This window comes from Lycium ferocissimum, unplaced genomic scaffold (assembly GCF_029784015.1).
Source record: "Lycium ferocissimum isolate CSIRO_LF1 unplaced genomic scaffold, AGI_CSIRO_Lferr_CH_V1 ctg11321, whole genome shotgun sequence".
Classification (NCBI taxonomy): Eukaryota; Viridiplantae; Streptophyta; class Magnoliopsida; order Solanales; family Solanaceae; genus Lycium; species Lycium ferocissimum.
Window position 1 is genome coordinate 3,044 of NW_026713777.1, and position 19,679 is coordinate 22,722.

Consider the following 19,679-nt stretch of genomic DNA (forward strand, 5'->3'; position numbering starts at 1 on the left):
ATATTGATCGTGTCAAAATCATTTTGAGAAAAGATGTTTAGTAACTACGCGATTCTCCTAAATTCTAACGCATTTGGGTTTCAGTAATTACAAGTGTAGTTTACAGTATACAACTAATGTACAAATAATATGCAAATAGGAAATGGAAAGGAGAAAAGTTATCTTTGGTGGGCCTAACTAAGCCCACCAGTTTCCATTTTCACCCATGGATGGGCCTTCAATTATTTCTCTTAATCTGGACTCGATTAAAGAAGAGGTTGGGCCTCTGGCCCAACAGGGGTTCAACTAGAAATGGCTCAAATGGCTTGTACAAGTTCCCATGCAAACAAAGAGAAGAATGGGGGAAATGCGGTTAGAGACCACTAGGCTTAGCAAATAATGTGACAAGAGATATAAAGAGACATAACCATAATGCCAATGTATATACTCATTGCATACAGTCCAAAGTTTATACAACACTAATGAAGATAAAGGCAAGCCCACACTAAAGCAGAAGTTCAGGTAATCATGCAGGCCCAAATTAGAAAAAAGAAAAGGGTACAAGAGGGTGGCCCAAATGTGCACAAGCATATGAGCGTACAAAGACAAAAACCAATAAGGAAAAACAAATAAAATACAGGCCCAAATCAAGTATTACATAATGCGCAGGAAGAAATATCCAAGTTTAGATGATTGATATACTATGATTATACCTGCTATAAAAGCCCTTATATCCCCCCGGTATATAAGGACTGTATACATCTGGTATACCTACATATACACTCCATATATAGCAGCTTAACAAGACAAAAATCAAAACTCAATTTTAGAGGATGCTGTACTTTTCTTTATTTTGAACTTTATTACACATGTTTTCATACTAGAACATTCAATATACTCAGAAGCCACTTTGACAGAGAAATGCATACAAGTTGAGCTAAGAAGAATGCATTATGTCATGCTATTATGCTTCTAACATGGCAACACAGAGTGTTCAAAGAAAAAAAATGACAGACACAAGCAAGCATGGCAACTCAAATATGCAGAGATGATCAACTATCCAACAAACATGCTTTTTGAACTAATTTCCAATATTACCAGACCATTTTTGTTACACCTCGTAGTTTGGACATTGAGTTCCGTTAGTAGGTGTCGTGTACTGTGAATCTGGAGTGATATGCGCCTATTTTATGGTTATAAGGATTTACGATCATGTAGGAGAACTATTGGAAAGATTGGAGGTCAAATGGGCAGAAAATGAAAAATTGGGTGAACTGGGCAGAATAGCCCTTTGCGTTCGCGATGGCCATGGAAATTCCAGACCATCATGTTCGCGAAGGACATTTATTAAGTCGGTTCCACCGACTTTGACCCCCTATTTAAAGGGTAAAGCCCCTCTTTTTCCTCATCTTTTTCTCCAAAAAAAAAAACTCAGAAAATAGATTAGAGGGTGAGGATATCATAGATTAAGTGATTTTCAAGTGGTAGAATACTAGTTTAGGCTCAGATAGCGCGTTGTTGTGATTTGTAGTATTGTTTTGCGGTGGATTCAGTTTGGATTTTAGGCGAGCACTGAAGATATTATTGTTCTAAGTAAAGATATGGTATGAATCTCTCCCTATTGATATTACTTTTGGTTTATTCACGAAGATAGAGTGCTTAAATGGTCATATAGTAAAGTTGTTGGTTGTGAAAATTGGAAAACGTCGTGAGGGATATTTTATGGTACATATTGGTGTTGGAAATGATGTTATTGATGTTGATATTGTTGTTGTTGTTGTTGGTTGCTGAATTGAGATTTCGGGCTAGGCATATAAACAAGGGAGATGCTGCCCGAATTTCGGCAGATTCTAAATAGGTTTCATTTGAAGGCTTAAGACAAGTACATAAAGATAAGCCTAACAATAGTATAAATTCCCTTGATTGTAGATTTTCGAGTTCGAGAAGTAGCAGTTGGGCGAATAGATAAGCTTCAAGGTATGTTAAGGCTTTCCCTTTCTTTCTCTTTGGCATAATCCTATGATACAAGCGAACAACGAGTAATCGAGTCTCCATATTACTCTACTCTTAGAAGTATTAGGAGTATCTCAGTTATTGATGATCCTATACCCCTGGCTATGATTGTTCCTTCTGTTCGTGGGTCCTGAGTTTTGTATCATGATAATGTTAGTTCATATTTATGCATTGCATTCATTTACATACATATATATTGACCCTGACCAGAAGGCATTATATCGCGTATATTATATATATATGGGGTATGGAAAAAGGGAAAGGTGTTATATACGTATTACCACCTGATCGACTGCCTAGTGCACAGTGATGATGATTATGATGCCCGAAGAGGCCGCTCGAAGGGGCCATTATGCTATTATGCCTGAAGGGGTCTATATAATATATGGATCGGGCCGTACATTCCTCGGCACTATGACCTATGCATATCATACACCTACAGAGGCATTTTCAGTAAGCATACATATAGATGCATTCACGCAGACATGTTCATATAATCAGATTTACAGATGCATTCGGTCAGTCAGTTTAGTTTACGAGTTTCAGATTTTCTTCATGACTCCTATGGGTATATTACTCTTATTCCTTGCATAATCGGTACATTATCCGTACTGACTCCCTTATTGTTCGAGGGGCTGCGTTCATGCCCGCAAGTACAGATAGATAGAGAGGCGATCCAACTCAGTAGAGCCTCTTCCCAGCTGTTATAGCTGCGCTCCATTCGATCTGAAGCTGCTGTCTGTTTGGTATGTTATGTTTAGACGTATATGTACTCGGGTACGGCGAGGCCCTGTCCTGTCTTTTCTATAGTTTGGTACTCTAGTAGAGGTCTGTAGACAGATGTGTACAGTTAACGAGATGTAGCCCTGTCGGCTCCCATCCTTTTGTGGTACAACATATGTAGCAGCCTTGTTGGTTGGCACTGTTTTATATATATATATATATATATATATGCATGCTTATATGCACCGATGATTGTTAGTCCTTAAAGTTATCCTGATATGAGTTAGCATGGTTCAGCCATGAGTCTTATTGACCACTCACTTGTACAATAAGGTTCAGGTATGAGAGTAGGGGTGTTTGGTCGGTGTGGCCGAGGGAACTCGTCACGACTCGGCGGATGGGTCGTGACGAAGTGGCTATCGCAGAAGCGATTCCGTCCTAGGATTGTCTGAACCATGTCTAATAGAGTCTTATTTATGGGTGTGTTGTGCGCACACTTATAAGCGGAGGAGGCTACGAAGATATTTAGAATGTTGGACGTTCTTCCATTCTAGATCATGCGATAGAGTGACGAGGATAAGAAATGCCCTTCTAATGATTTGTTTTTATTTCAGCAATGCCTCCCAAGAAGGCTACAGCCACCCAGAAGGGCAAGAGAGTGGCTGGTGAGGCCACTAGCCGCACACAGCGGGCTACCAGAGCTCGAAGCGAGTCTCAGAGTGAGAGCCCATCTCAGACCTCACATACCCTGCCTCCAGCACCTGCCCCAGTGCCCCCAATTCCTTAGCCAAATGCACCGGGCCAGGATGTGTGAGATGCTGTAGCTATTGACCAGATTAGTAACTGCTAAGGCTCAGCGGTAGGGAGTTGGCGTCAACCAGGCAGATTGAGCTGGCGGTGCGAGGGTTAAGACTTTCCTCGATTTAGACCCTCCGGAGTTCTCAGTGTTGAAGCGAAATATGGACCCCAGGACTTTATTGATGGTATGCAGAGGAACTTGAGGGTTATGCACATTGAGGAGATCGAGTCTGTGGAGTTGGCTTCTTATAGGTTGCGTTACATCGCAGTACAGTAGTATCAGACATGGGAGCTATCTAGGGGAGAGAATGCCCTTCCAGCCGTAGGGCAGGAGTTTTTAGATGCTTTAATTCGTCATTATTACTGATGGACAAACCTTCTTATTCACTGACCTATTCAATCATTTCAATTATTCAACCATTTCATTTTACCATATTTACCCCCAGAAGTGCGACGATCCCGAGCAGACATATTCTTGCATCTTGAGCAGGGTAATATGAGTGTTTAGAAGTACTGTATACAGTTCGATTCATTGGCCAGGCATGCCCTGGCCATGGTGGCTGATATAGAGGATAAAGTCCATCATTTTGTGGCTGGTCTAGGGCTGTATTTGATTGATCAGTGTACGACATCTGCATTACAGCCGGGCATGGATATTTCCCTCATACAGGCATATGGGCAGAATTTGGAGGACCGTAAGCGCCAGCGGAGAATGGGGCGTGAACATGATCGGGGCCGTAGTAAGAGGACCAGATCTTTAGAGATGGCTGGTGAGTTTAGGGGAGGACAGAGGCAGCAGCATTCCCCGTATTCCTTTCATTCAGCAGGGAGTGCACCTTCGTGGTTTCCAGGTCAAAAGTTTGATCGATCTTCTTATTCTAGAGTGGGCCAAAGTTTTCGGGCATCAGGTTCTCAGCATAGACCAGAGTCAGGCCAGATGAGGCCACCTTTGTCGCGGTGTGCTCAGTGCGGTAGACCACACTTGGGGCAGTGTCGATTTGGATCAGATAGCTGTTATGCTTATGGCCAGCCAGGCCATAAGATGCGGGAGTGTCGATGAGGGATAGTGTAGGTATTGTTCAGCCCACAGGGTCCGTAGCTGGTTCTTCATCTGTACGCCCTCTAGGGCAAGGTTCTGAGACCCCAGCCGGACGAGGTAGAGGAAGAGGTGGAGTATCTAGCTCGAGCGGTCGTCAAAACCGCATATATGCAATAGCTGGTAGACAGGATCGTGAGTCGTCTCCTGACATTGTTATAGGTATAATATCAGTTTCCTCTTACGATGTATATGCATTGATTGACCCCGGATCTACTTTATCATCTATTACTCCATTTGTTGCTAGTAAATTCGGGATAGAGCCTGAGTCTATTAAACCTTTTGAGGTGTCTAAACCTGTTGGTGACCCAGTAATAGCTAGGCGAGTATGTCGGAGTCGTGTAGTTATAGTGTGTAATCATCATACCATAGCAGATTTGGTTGAGTTAGATATGATTGATTTTAATGTCATTATGGGTATGGATTGGTTAGCTTCCTACTATGCTAATGTCGACTGTAGAATGAAGGTGGTCTGATTTCATTTTCGCGGCGAACCAGTTTTAGAGTGGAAAGGTAACGCTGCTTCTCCGAGGGGTAGGTTTATTTCCTACCTTAAGCTACAGAAGATGATCAGAAAAGGGTATATTTATCACTTAGTCCGGGTCCAGGATGTACAAGTAGAGCCCCCGACTTTTCAGTCTATCCTTGTGGTTAATGAGTTTCCAGAGGTGTTTCCAGAGGTGTTTCCAGACGAGCTTCCAGGTATCCCATCAGAGCAAGAGATCAATTTTTCTATTGATCTATTGCCAGATACTCAACCAATATCCATTCCTCCTTATAGAATGGCACCCGCTGAGTTAAAGGAATTGAAGGAGCAACTGAGGGGTTTACTCGAGAAGGGCTTTATTAGGCCCAGTACATCACCGTGGGGAGCACCAATGTTATTTGTAAGGAAGAAGGATGGCTCCTTGCGAATGTGCATTGATTATAGACAGTTGAATAAAGTGACCATAAAGAATAAGTATCCACTTCCAAGGATTGATGACTTATTTGATCAGCTGCAGGGTGCCAGGTATTTTTTTAAAATAGATTTGAGATCGAGATATCATGTGTCAGGGTTAAGGAGGAGGACATTCCGAAGACGGCCTTCAAGACTAGATATGGGCATTATGAGTTCCGCGTTATGTCATTCGAATTGAGAAATGCTCCAACTGTGTTTATGGACTTGATAAATCGTGTGTTACGACCCTTTCTAGATTTGTTTGTGATTGTATTCATAGATGATATTCTAGTTTATTCACAGTCAGAAGCCGAACATGCAGACCACCTACGAGCGGTGCTTAGAGTTCTTCGAGATAAAGAACTATATGCGAAGTTTTCTAAGTGTGAGTTCTGGTTGAACTTTGTGGCTTTCTTGGTCACATTATCTCAGATGAAGGTATTAGGGTGGATACTCAAAAGATAGAAGCCCTGAAGAATTGACCAAGACCCACGACACCAACGGAAGTACGTAGTTTCTTGGGTACGGCGTTAAAAGATATTATAGGAGGTTCGTAGAGGGATTTTCCTCTCTTTCAGTCCCACTTACCAAGCTGACCTAGAAATCAACTAAGTTTCAGTAGACGGATGCATGTGAGAGGAGTTTTCAGACATTGAAGGATAAGGGCGGCCTCGGCGGGTCCCGACTCTTCCGGAAAGGAATGACGATTATGTGATTTATTGTGACGCCTCAGGTGTTGGGCTAGGCTTTGTATTAATGCAACATGGCATGGTTATTGCTTATGCTTCTAGGCAGCTGAAAAAGCATAAGCAGAATTACCCAACTCACAATCTTGAGTTAGCTGTGGTAATTCACGCATTGAAAATGTGGACGCACTACTTATACGGTGTTCATGCTGATATTTATACCGATCATAAGAGCCTCCAGTATATCTTTAGGCAGAAGGACCTGAATTTATGACAGAGGCGATGGCTAGAGGTGCTGAAAGATTATGACTTTGATATTTTGTACCGTCCTGGAAAGGCCAACGTTATTGCAGATGCTCTCAGTCGTAAATCCATGGGTAGTTTGTCATATGTGTGGCCGGAGAAAAGAGAGATAGCCTATGATATTAGTCAGCTAGCCAGCTTGGAAGTTCGGTTGATAGACACAGGTGATGGAGGAGTTACAGTTCAAGATATAACGATGTCGTCTTTGATAGCCGAAATAAAGGAGCGGTAATACGAAGACCCTGTTTTAGTAAATTATCGAGACACAGCTCCTCAGAAAGAAAAGAAATCCTTTGTGATTATGGAAGATGGAGTACTCAGGTATCGAGATAGGTTATGTGTCCCTAATATTGCGGGCCTCTGTCAGCAAGTTATGGGGGAAGCTCACTATTACCATTATTCTATTCACCCAGGCTCGGTAAAAATGTACCATGATCTCAAGAAAGTTTATTGATGGGATGGTGTGAAAAGAGATATAGCAGAATTTGTTGCTCAGTGTCCAAATTGTCAATAAGTCAAAATAGAGCACCAGAAGCCCGAAGGTTTGTTGTAGGCTATAAAGATTCCAACATGGAAGAGGGAGGTAATTAATATGGATTTTATTATAGGTTTGCCCCATACTCAGCGGAAGTATGATTCAATATGCGTCATAGTTGATAGGCTTATAAAGTCAGCCCACTTCCTACCTATCAGAACTACTTATACAGCTGAAGACTATGCGAGGCTTTATCTTAGAGAGATTGTACGACTTAATGGTGTTCCTACAACCATTATTTCAGATAGAGGAGTGCAATTTACAGCTACAGCTAACTTCTGAAAATCTTTTCAGAATGGGTTAGGGACTCAGGTGAGTCTTAGTACCGCATTTCATCCGCAGACAGATGGGCAAGCGAAGCGTACTATACAGACATTTGAGGACATGCTGAGAGCTTCTGTAATTGACTTTCGAGGTAGCTGGGATAATCATTTACCTCTTATCGAGTTTGCATATAATAATAGTTATCATTTCAGTATCCAAATGGCTCCTTATGAGGCTTTATACGGGCGGAGATATAGATCACCTATAGGGTGGTTTGATGTTGGAGAGAATCAGTTAGTCGGCCTAGATTTGATACAGCAAGCAGTCGACAAAGTGAAAACCATCCAAGAAAGATTATTAGCGGCGCAGAGTCGACAGAAATCTTATGCAGATAACCGTTGTCGCAAGCTAGAGTTCGAAGTAGGAGATTGGGTTTTCTTGAAGGTCTCGCCTATGTAAGGGGTGATGAGGTTTGGCAAGAAAGGTAAGCTAAGCCCTCGGTACATCGGACCATATAAGATTATTCGTACAGTGGGTAAAGTAGCATATGAGTTAGAATTACCTTCTGAGTTAGAGTTTGTACATCCAGTATTCCATGTGTCCATGCTCCATAAATGCATAGGAGATCTCTTAAGAGTCGTGCCAGTAGATGATATCCAGTTGACTGAGCAATTATCATATGAGGAGATCCCTGCGGCTATATTAGATAGACAAGTCCGTCGGTTACGAACTAAGGATGCGGCTTCTGTTAAAGTACTCTGGAGAAATAAAAATATCGAGGAGATGACTTGGGAGGCGGAAGAGGAGATGAAGACTAAGTACCATCACCTGTTTCCATTGTCCCAGGAGGCCCAGTTTGAGACATCATAACCCCCAGGTATTGGATTTACTTATAACTATTATAATTGATCGTGTCGGGCCATATTGCCGTATATATTAGCATGTGGCCCTGTGTGGCATTATTTTGGGTTGCTATTCAAGATGGTAGTGGTATAATTACATGTCACGACCCAACCGGAGGGCCGCGACGGGCACCCAGTGCTATCCCACCTGGGCACCTCTTAACATACTTTCACATCATATCCAGGTGAGCCACATAGCTAAATCATGCTTTTCATTCATCATCATTCTAGTCTCACTGGGCAACAACTGTTATACCCTGTATATTTATACGTCGAATTATCCGTAAGCAAATCGACTCAAGTTAAAGGCGGAATTATTTTCGGACACGAGATAGAAATCTTTAATTTTCAATTCTAATTAAAACATAAATTGTTTATAAATTTTATTTGGTGTAAAAATATTATTGGAGATTAGGAATTAATTAATTTAATTATGTTTGTGGGCCCCACCCGATTATAGAAAAAAAATTTTAAAAAAAATAATTAATTGGCCGCCACGCTGCCACAAGGCAACAATTGGTCAAATTTAGTGGCACAAACGTGTCACAATATAGAGGACCATATATATGTGGCGATTAATGAATCAACAAATTATTTCATGCATTTTTTTTCCTTAATGGAAACTTAGAGAAATTCTTTAACAACTTCCATGGCTGCTCGGCCAGCCATGCATGGAGGAAAAAAAATATATTCTTGCCATTTTGATCAATTTCAAGTGCAAAACAAGTTCAAGGAGGTGATAGCAACATTTGATATTAAGTTGGAGAAGAAGAAATTGCGAAATTGGAGCAATTGAGCGTAGAAATTTCTCCGAGAAAATTTTGGTAAGATTTTCTCATTTTATGGTATAATTGTATTAATGGTGTTATAATGGAAGGATTAAAATTGATTGGATGAAATTAGAAGTAGGAAATTGCATGAAATCGTGGATATTAGGAGTTGTAGTTGTTATATGGAATTGTTGAGTTGAAAAGATTCAAAGTATGGTTTATGTTCACACGTTGTTCGTGTTGTTGTCGTGTCGTCGTTGATATGGCTTCTAAATTCGAAGGAAAGAAGCGTATAACGTATTGTATATAAAGCGTATGTTCGTCCGTTTGGCGTATGATCTTAAATGTTAGTGATTTGGATTGGAAAAAGATTAAGAAAGGTTATTGGATTGTTTGAGATGTTTATGAGTTGGATTGTAAATATTTGATATGAATATTTCTATTATGGTCATTGTTGGTATTTCTGTGTTAACAGGAGAATAATTGGAAATTCGGGTTAGACGAATATATAGGGGAAATGCTGCCCGATTTTCGTTAAGCCCTAACTAATGGATAGTCCTAAACGAGAATGTATAAGTTAAAAGAATAAGTTCTATAGGCGATTGGTTACGGATTTACGAACTAGAAAGTATAGTTACTAACGATAACATTACTCTTATGTTAAATAGGCTAAAAAGAGCGACAAAGCGAATGGTTTTGCGATTAGTCGTCAACAGGTATGTAAAGCCTATCCCTTCTTTCTTTTGGCATGTCTTAGATGTAAGTAAGATACGATATGAGCTTTGGGGTAACTCTATTCATAAGTTCCGAGCATGTTTATGATTCTTATTCACTTCTTGATATTAGAATTCTTAATATAGTCGAGCTATTGTCCTCGAGTCTTTTGTATGATTGGATCGTAAATGATGCATAAAAGTTCCTATTATTAAAGGATTCTATAATGAATAATGTCCATAACTTTTATAAACGACTCGGAATAACTTCATACATGTCTATTATCCCTGAGGCCTTATTTTGATATAGTTCATAATGATATTCAAAAAGCACTGAACATGACTATCGTCCTGATACTCGAGCGTTGATTAGTCTACTTATCTATTGAGTCTCAAAAGATGATTTATATGCATATGATTACTCACTACTCTGTTTGTGCATTCTGTTATTACATCTTTCACCGAGTCCCTCACTGTAGGGGGTATATATATATATATATATATATATATATATATATATATATATGTATATTATGGAGTATGATTGTGTTATGGAGTATGTTGTGTTATGGAGTATCTTTGTGTTACGGAGTTATCTTTTGTGTTATGGAGTTATGTTGTGATACGGAGTTATGCTTTGTGATGAGTTATCTTTGTGTTCGGAGTATGTTGTGTTATGGCGCCAAAGACGGGGTGGCGACCATGTTCACCGAGTCCTATAATGGGCCGGATATATATATATATATATATATATATATTATATATTATATATATATATATATATATATATATATATATATATATATATATATTATACTCGTGTTTCGTATTTCTTAAAAGTTATCATTTTGGTATTTCGTATTTCATGCTTTATATACTCATACATATTTCGTACGTATAACCCGCTTTATCGGGGGCTGCGTTTCATGCCCGCAGGTACAGATAATCGGTTTGGTGACCCGTCAGCATAGGACTTCTACTCAGCTGTCCTGGAGAGCTCCGTTGTTCCGGAGTCTAAACTTTTAGTACAGATCCTACGATATATATATGTATATGTTATCCAGGGGTACGACGGGGCCCTGTCCCGTCATATTTTGCTATTCGTACTCTTAGAGGTCTGTAGACATATATGTGGGTTGTGTATCAGTTCTGTTCAGCTGTGTCTATACGATGTGCTATGATATGATGTCCGTTCGTAGTGGCAGCCTTGCCGGCTTGCATATGACATGATATTGATGTGTAGTGGCAGCCTTGTCGGCTCGCGTATCACTTTATGATTTGATCAGTTTATCTAAATATACATATGTGATGACGCTATGAACTTTCGGAGTTCTTTTGTAAAGTCCCATATTGTCGTAGTCTCAGTTTGACTATATCTAATAGGTATGTATACGGGTGTCCAGGTCGGGCACTAGTCATGGCCTACGGGGTTGGGTCGTGACAAAAGTGGTATCAGAGTAGTTCATCCTCGGAGTGTCTACAGACCGTGTCTAGTAGAGTCTTGTTTATTGGTGTGTTGTGCACCACATCTATAAACAGGAAGCTACAGGACATTTAGGATGTTACCTTTCTTTCATATCTAAGATCGTGCGATAGAGCCCAGCCATAGGAATTCCTTATACTAACCCTTGATTTCAGCTGAAGAATGACCTCGACAGAAGAAAGCGACTGATGATATGGGATGCTACGCAGTACATAGGTAAGCAATGGTGCGAAAGAGAAATGTCGGATAAGGTAAGAATATTGAAATATGATTGAAATGCAAAGTTGAAGAATGAAAGAGAAGGTAGATAGGAAGGTATAACAGGTTGGATCGTTAAAGGATCAGGTACGTCTCGAGGTGCGATATGTGAGGTAAGTTCCGACACCTTTATACCTTTTACTTGGAATTGGGAGCCCTGTGTGGCTATGATACGATATGATATATGTGTATATATGTTGGCCTTGTGAGGCATTGTTGGTATTTCCTGCGTGCAGGTTTTGGGATAGTAAGAAGTACAGAGGAAACTCTGCCCAAATTTTCCCAAGAATAGAAGAGGAAGGGAATGAGATATAAGTGCATAATATGTCTTGAAAGTTGATACCGATAGGGTAAATTTATTATGTTGGATTAAAGTCTTAAGAAATACCCTCCATGTCATCCGTAAGGGGCACCATTCTTACTTGGAAAATTTTATTTCGAAAAAGCATATATGAGCAGCAAAGTTTGGAATTCATTTGAATGGACGAGAATACCTTCCAGCCACATTTTTGCCTTAGAAAAAGCTTATGTTGAAGGGCAAAAACATCCGGTAATTAAGTTTCCCTTTTATTGAAAAGTACAAAGTATACGGCAAGTAGTTTATGAACTAAATAATTCGTTCACGACTCAAGAATAAACCTGGAGGTAAACCATGTGAATCAAACACTAGAAGTTCTGTGGTGCTTGTCGGATTCTAGTTTTCTTCTGGTGGTGGTTGGAGAATGCTTCATAGTAACATTTTATTAGTTCTCAATTAACTAATTGGAGATGAAATTTGTGGAAGGAAAACTTAAACTTGTGGGCTGTCTAGGAACATGTATTTCATATGTTGTTGGTGAAATGCTAGGATGATTCGGAAGGGCTTGTGATACTAAGGAATGATTTAGAAAAAGGTGGCAACTCGTAACAGAACATTTTATTGAGATATCGAGTGAACCGATAAGTAGGGGTAAATTACGACGAGTTTACAGTTAAAAGGAGTAGTAATATGATTAAGACAAAAGTACAGAGGAAGAAAGAGTTATGACAAGTCATGAAAGTATTGATAAGACAGCTTGTGAGATACTAAGGGTAAAATCGATCAAAAAGGGTGAAGGGTTAAGTACGCCTAGTTCACAGAGTGTAATTAAAACATGTTAAGAATCGTGAATAAGATTAAGAAGTGTTACGTTATCGGATGGATGATGAACAGGATGTAATGTGAGCACCATAAGGATTGCCATAGAAATGAGTTAAGCCTAGCAAGGAAGTAACTAAAGAATACGATGTGATTACTGTGAAACGGAAAAGCAAATGTAGAACGAATAAGAAAGACTTACGAAGTTCTGTAGGGAAAGTTCAGAGTAAAAAAAAAAATCAAATAGAAACGAAAGTGGAAGCGAGCACAGGAAGCAAAGAAGTTAATTGAAAGGAGAAGATAGGAAGAAAGCGAGTAGGATTACAGTGTAGCGATGCGTCATAACATGTATAGCTTGGAAAACGAGTAATACGGGTGAAAAAATTGTGAAAGACCAACCTAAAGGAAGATGAGCAACGAGACAGAATGGGTGCCAGAAATGACTGGTGTGATAAGAATAAAAGGAGATAAACAGAATATGATTTAAAAAAATGAGAAAGGGGTGATGTAGGAGTAGTGTTTTCTGAAGATACAGGAATAGCATGAGATTCCTCGTGCACAAGATAAAGGATGGACACAGATTGGAGAAATGAAAGGAATACTAAAGGAAGCACCCAAGACAGACGTAACTAATTGAGTATGAGTATAGGACAAAAAGGGGAAACATATAGCTATGAACTTAAGGTGTAGTACGACGAAAAGGTGATAAGACAAGACCACTATTAAGACGAATTTGATATGATTTTGAGTAAGTTAGAAGTTAACGTTGGGTATACAACGAGGGTGAAAGAGCATAAGGCATAAGGGAGTACTGCATGTGTATGACTTCACCTTGGAAATGGTGAAATCCTTAAAGGACAAGGATTACGAATTTGCGAAACAACTGATGTATTGTAAATTTATTAGAAGAAACAGACAATATCCGTTGGGATGAAGATAGTGTTATGAGAAAGCTTGAGACACTTATCATTAGAATATAAGTGCTACTGAATGGAGAATTTGAAATGACGATAAGCACTACCTAATTACTGATTGGGATGAATGGAATATGGCTTCGGACAAATTGCTACATTAATTACATTACTCAAGTACCAACCATCAGATAAGATTTTGTACTATATATCAAGAATTCTCAGGGCCTCATGATTGTGTTGGAGCTTCATACATGGGTAATTTGAGTTATAGATGATATAAAGGAAAACATTGATATGGCACAATATATCAAATGTATGGAAAAAGGATCATAGGAATTTGAAAATTGGAAATGGAGGCATAGAGCGGGATATAAATAGATAATGAGATAAGTACACCCAAAAGGGGGGAAGCGGATGAGAGAAATGCAAGTGTAGGATGAAATCAGCGATATCAAATAAAACTAGTACCGCAACACGTTTAATGTGAATACCTAAACTTCAAGTGAGATCCCATGTATTGAAACAAGTTAGTGAGATGCGAAGAACATCTTCTACTCATCCGTATCCAGTGACAAACGGATAGAAGCCAAGATGGTATTTGAGACAGTGCTGAGAATTATTGGTACAGACTTTGGATAATATGACATCAGAAGGTGGATGCTTATAAAACGGAAGAATATGACAAGAGAGTGGTAACAAGTAACTTAAAAGGATATTATAAAGGATAGCAAGGCTGTACTGGATTAGAGGTTAAGATGTTGACAACGGAGTTATTGGCTAATGATATTGTGACACATAGGTAGCAAAGGAGAAAGGATAGGAAATCTCTCCTATAGTAGGATATAAGAAAGCCAAATGGTGAATAGAGGAAGGGGAAGGAGTATGGCGAAATAGACAGCAAGTGAGTTTAGTACAATAAGATATGTAGAGCAGAATAAACCAGGAGAAGGAAAGACTATGACTAAGATTGGATGCACTTTGTACAAATTGTACAAGAATAGTTATGCAACCTACGACTATTTGTATGCTACGGATGAGACCAAGTAAGTACTTGATAAGAAGGGTAAGAATTCAGTAATGACAATGTGGTTGCGATATTTCGGATACATCAAAGAAAGGTATAAGATGGTCTGAGGCAAAACTATGGAGATATAATTAGTATTGAGGGAAAAAGCCATAGTTGAGCCTTGATATCAATTGAAAGATAGGTCTGCGTAAAGACTAGCGAGGCAACGCTAAGGTATTTTCCGGGCTGATTTGAGCACCTACACATACCCGGGTAAAGATTGCAATAAGATGCGTGATAGCAAGACTAAGAGCAAATTGGAGTAAGGGGACAATAACAGAGTTTGAGTCAAAAATAGAGGAACGACACGAGGTAATATGCCTAAAGTATGGCCAGTTAGAGTAAAGGAAACTATGAAATGATTCAACCAAGACAATCAGAATAAGCGGGTTACTGGTTACTGGATGATAGTGAAGTTATAATATGAGGGGACCCTAGCGCTATTTGATAGCCAGCCCTAAAGATCGAGATCGAGAAGTAAAAACAAATGATAATTAAAGACCTTCAAAAGGAAGTCAGAAAGTGACACATGATGCTGAGGATTCCAAAATACGGACTGTCACAGCGGAGTAAAGCAAAGATATTGGAGTACAAAAATGTTACCCTTTGGGAAATTTCGTTTTACTCGTAGAACCTGCGAAGGGTCTACAGGTTGCCAGAGGCATGCGATACTCCAGGGATATTAAAGTCTAAAGAACCGACGAGGGACGTCTGCGTGTTACAAGATCTTGTTTAAAGATAAGAAGGTAGAGTGAAGTGAACGATACATCATCTTAAGAGAATAATTATAGAAAAAGAAAAAGTCGAGTCATGAGTATACGCACCATGAGTACAAGTCTAAATCAATCGATGACAATACAACGAGCTAAAGATGCGAGATAAGAGAGATAAGAGAACATTTCAGCATTTGAGAATAGCTCGAAATATAGGCGATAACCAACTACGAAATAAAGAGAAGAGTAAAGACAAAGGCATGGAATTATTACCTCGAGAACGAGAAGAGGAGATATTACAGGAATGACTAAATAAAGACCGGGAATGTGTTATAGTGAATTATGGCGAATCGACCAATGGAAGAGGTATGTGAAGGGCGTAATTGAATAAGAGGACACTTGAGAAAGTATTGGAAATTCAGAATCAGTTTAACATTCGAGGACGAATGTTCTAAAGGGGGGAAGGATGTTATACCCCGTATATTTATACGTCGAATTATCCGCAAGCAAATCGACTCAAGTTAAAGGCGGAATTATTTTCGGACACGAGATAGAAATCTTTAATTTTCAATTCTAATTAAAACATAAATTGTTTATAAATTTTATTTGGTGTAAAAATATTATTGGAGATTAGGAATTAATTAACTTAATTATGTTTGTGCCCCCCCGATTACCCGATTATTTAAAAAAAAAAATTAATTATGGGCCGCCACGTGGCACCAAAGTGGGCTGCCACAAGGCAGCAATTGGTCAAATTTAGTGGCACAAACGTGTCACAATATAGAGGACCATATATATATGTTGATTAATGAATCAACAAATTATTCCATGCATTTTTTTTCCTTAATGGAAACTTAGAAAAATTCTTTAACAACTTCCATGGCTGCTCGGCCAGCCATGGATGGAGGAAAAAAATATATTGTTGCCATGTTGATCAATTTCAAGTGCAATACAAGTTCAAGGAGGTGATAGCAACATTTGATATTAAGTTGGAGAAGAAGAAATTGCGAAATTGGAGCAATTGAGCGTAGAAATTCCTCCGAGAAAATTTTGGTAAGATTTTCTCATTTTATGGTATAATTGTATTAATGGTGTTATAATGGAAGGATTAAAATTGGATTGGATGAAATTGGAAGTAAGAAATTGCATGAAATCGTGGATATTAGGAGTTGTAGTTGTTATATGGAATTGTTGAGTTGAAAAGATTCAAAGTATGGTTTATGTTCACACGTTGTTGTTCGTGTTGTTGTCGTGTCGTCGTTGATATGGCTTCTAAATTCGAAGGAAAGAAGCGTATAACGTATTGTATATAAAGCGTATGTTCGTCCGTTTGGCGTATGATCTTAAATGTTAGTGATTTGGATTGGAAAAAGATTAAGAAAGGTTATTGGATTGTTTGAGATGTTTATGAGTTGGATTGTAAAGATTTGATATGAATATTTCTATTATGGTCATTGTTGGTATTTCTGTGTTAACAGGAGAATAATTGGAAATTCGGGTTAGACGAATATATAGGGGAAATCTTTGCCCGATTTTTGTTAAGCCCTAACTAATGGATAGTCCTAAACGAGAATGTATAAGTTAAAAGAATAAGTTCTATAGGCGATTGGTTACGGATTTACGAACTAGAAAGTATAGTTACTAACGATAACGTTACTCTTATGTTAAATAGGCTAAAAAGAGCGACAAAGCGAATGGTTTTGCGATTAGTCGTCAACAGGTATGTAAAGCCTATCCCTTCTTTCTTTTGGCATGTCTTAGATGTAAGTAAGATACGATATGAGCTTTGGGGTAACTCTATTCATAAGTTCCGAGCATGTTTATGATTCTTATTCACTTCTTGATATTAGAATTCTTAATATAGTCGAGCTATTGTCCTCGAGTCTTTTGTATGATTGAATAGTAAATGATGCATAAAAGTTCCTATTCTTAAAGGATTCTATAATGAATAATGTCCATAACTTTTATAAACTGACTCGGAATAACTTAATACATGTCTATTATCCCTGAGGCCTTATTTTGATATAGTTCATAATGATATTCAAAGAGTACTGAACATGACTATCGTCCTAATACTCGAGCGTTGATTAGTCTACTTATCTATTGAGTCTCAAAAGATGATTTATATGCATATGATTACCCACTACTCTGTTTGTGCATTATGTTATTACATCTTTCACCGAGTCCCTCACTAGAGGGCCGGGCACGGTATATATATATATATATATATATATTATGGAGTTATCTTTGTGTTATGGAGTTATCTTTGTGTTATGGAGTATCTTTTGTGTTATGGAGTTATCTTTGTGTTATGGAGTTATGCTGTGATACGGAGTTATGCTGTGATACGGAGTTATGCTGTGTTCCGGAGTATGCTGTGTTATGGCGCCAAAGACGGGGTGGCGACCATGTTCACCGAGTCCTATAATGGGCCGGATATATATATATATATATGATATGAATATGCATGATTTGTATTTCAAAAGTAAGCATTTTGGTATTCTGGTCATTGTACTTGTTTCCTGTACTCCTCATTTCAGATATGATCCTTTTTACTGTATTTCATGCTTTATATACTCAGTACATATTTCGTACTGACCCCCTTTCTTCGGGGGTTGCGTTTCATGCCCGCAGGTACAGATAATCGATTTGGTGACCCTTCAGCATAGGACTTCTACTCAGCTGTCCTGGAGAGCTCCGTTGTTCCGGAGTCTAAACTTTTAGTACGCATCTACGATATATATATGTATATGTTATCCGGGGTACGACGGGGCCCGTCCCGTCATATTTTGCTATTCGTACTCTTAGAGGTCTGTAGACATATGTGTGGGTTGTGTATAAGTTCTGTTCAGCTGTGTCTATACGATGTGCTATGATATGATGTCCGTCCGTAGTGGCAGCCTTGCCGGCTTGCATATGACATGATATTGATGTGTAGTGGCAGCCTTGTCGGCTTGCGTATCATTTTATGATTTGATCAGTTGTGACTCCTCAGGAGACAGTTTATCTGAATATACATATATGATGACGCTATGGACTTTCGAAGTTCTTTTGTAAAGTTCCATATTGTCGTAGTTTCAGTTTAACTATATTTAATAGGTACGTATACGGGTGTCCAGGTCGGGCACCAGTCACGGCCTACGGGGTTGGGTCGTGACAAGAACACATCTATATCATTATTAACAACTATGCCCATATAAATGTGCATAAGCCGACAAGGCTATCAAAATAATATCCCAAAATATAGGCGGACAAGGCCAAACATATCTAACCATATACACATGTCTACGAGCCTCTAAGAAGGGTACGTCATATCATAATATATGGGCGGGACAGGACCCCGCCGTGCCCATAAATATGTACACAAAAGAATCTATACCAAAAGCTGTAGCTTCGAATGAAATGGAGCTCCACTATGTAGTCCCTGAGAAATATACCTATGGATCAAGTCTGTCTCCTCTGGCCACCTGCGGGCATAACGTAGCGTCCACAAACAAAAGGACGTCGGTACGAAAAATGTACTGAGTATGTAAAGCATGATCAATATCAATATGATAGCATAATAGACAACATATGAAATAGCATAAGATGAGAGATAATATTATCATCGTCATAGCACTTACTTGATTTCCATAGGGACATTCCATTTCTATTGCGTACTCGTGTACATACATCCATATGCGTACTCATCTACCTTTCGTATCTATTTTCGTATTCGTATTCATATTTCCATTCATACTCGTATTCATATCGTTTACCTCTCATATACATTGCATATACATAGCCTTTACATAACATTTACATATACTTAGCATATTCGTACTCATAATGATGTCATATACATAGCATTTATATAGCATACCCGACCACGTAGGTTCGGTGTTTCACATAGCTGGCCCTACCAAGGCTCAGTGTCACACCTAGCCCTACCAAGGCTCAGGGTTATTCGTACCCAACTGTAGTGGCGCGCGCGCATCATCATATATAGATGTATACATATACATATTCACTATATTCTACCCGTCCATATATATTATATCCCGTATTTTGTACATTGGGATATTCCGAGCTAATTGCGGAAAATTAAGGACAAGGCTATTTTTCGACTTTGTTTTAAGGCACAAGTTGCTTATGATTTTATTGGATGGAAATATTGAGGAAAACTAGGGGCTAAAAGTTGAAAAACTTATTTCATGAAATAGCCACAAATGGCCAAGTGGCGGTGGCGTCATGTGGGCACCACCCATGACTTGGCCAATTGCCTTGAGCCATGAGATGTACATGTGTTTACCTCATATTTGTAGGAGTCATATATATATATATATGGACAAGGGATGACTAAGCAAGACCAAAATTCATCTTTCCAACTTAAGAAAATTCAAGAAACTTGGAGAAAAAGAAGGAGA

General features: G+C 39.0%; 1 long non-coding RNA gene across 1 annotated transcript; it reads left to right on the forward strand.

Moving 5' to 3' along the window:
- The first annotated feature begins 16,938 nt into the window (after positions 1-16,938).
- Positions 16,939-18,308, forward strand: LOC132041714 (uncharacterized). The gene is made up of 2 exons (XR_009411196.1): positions 16,939-16,993; positions 17,908-18,308. It is a non-coding gene; the product is annotated as an uncharacterized LOC132041714 (long non-coding RNA).
- Positions 18,309-19,679: the final 1,371 nt, after the last annotated feature.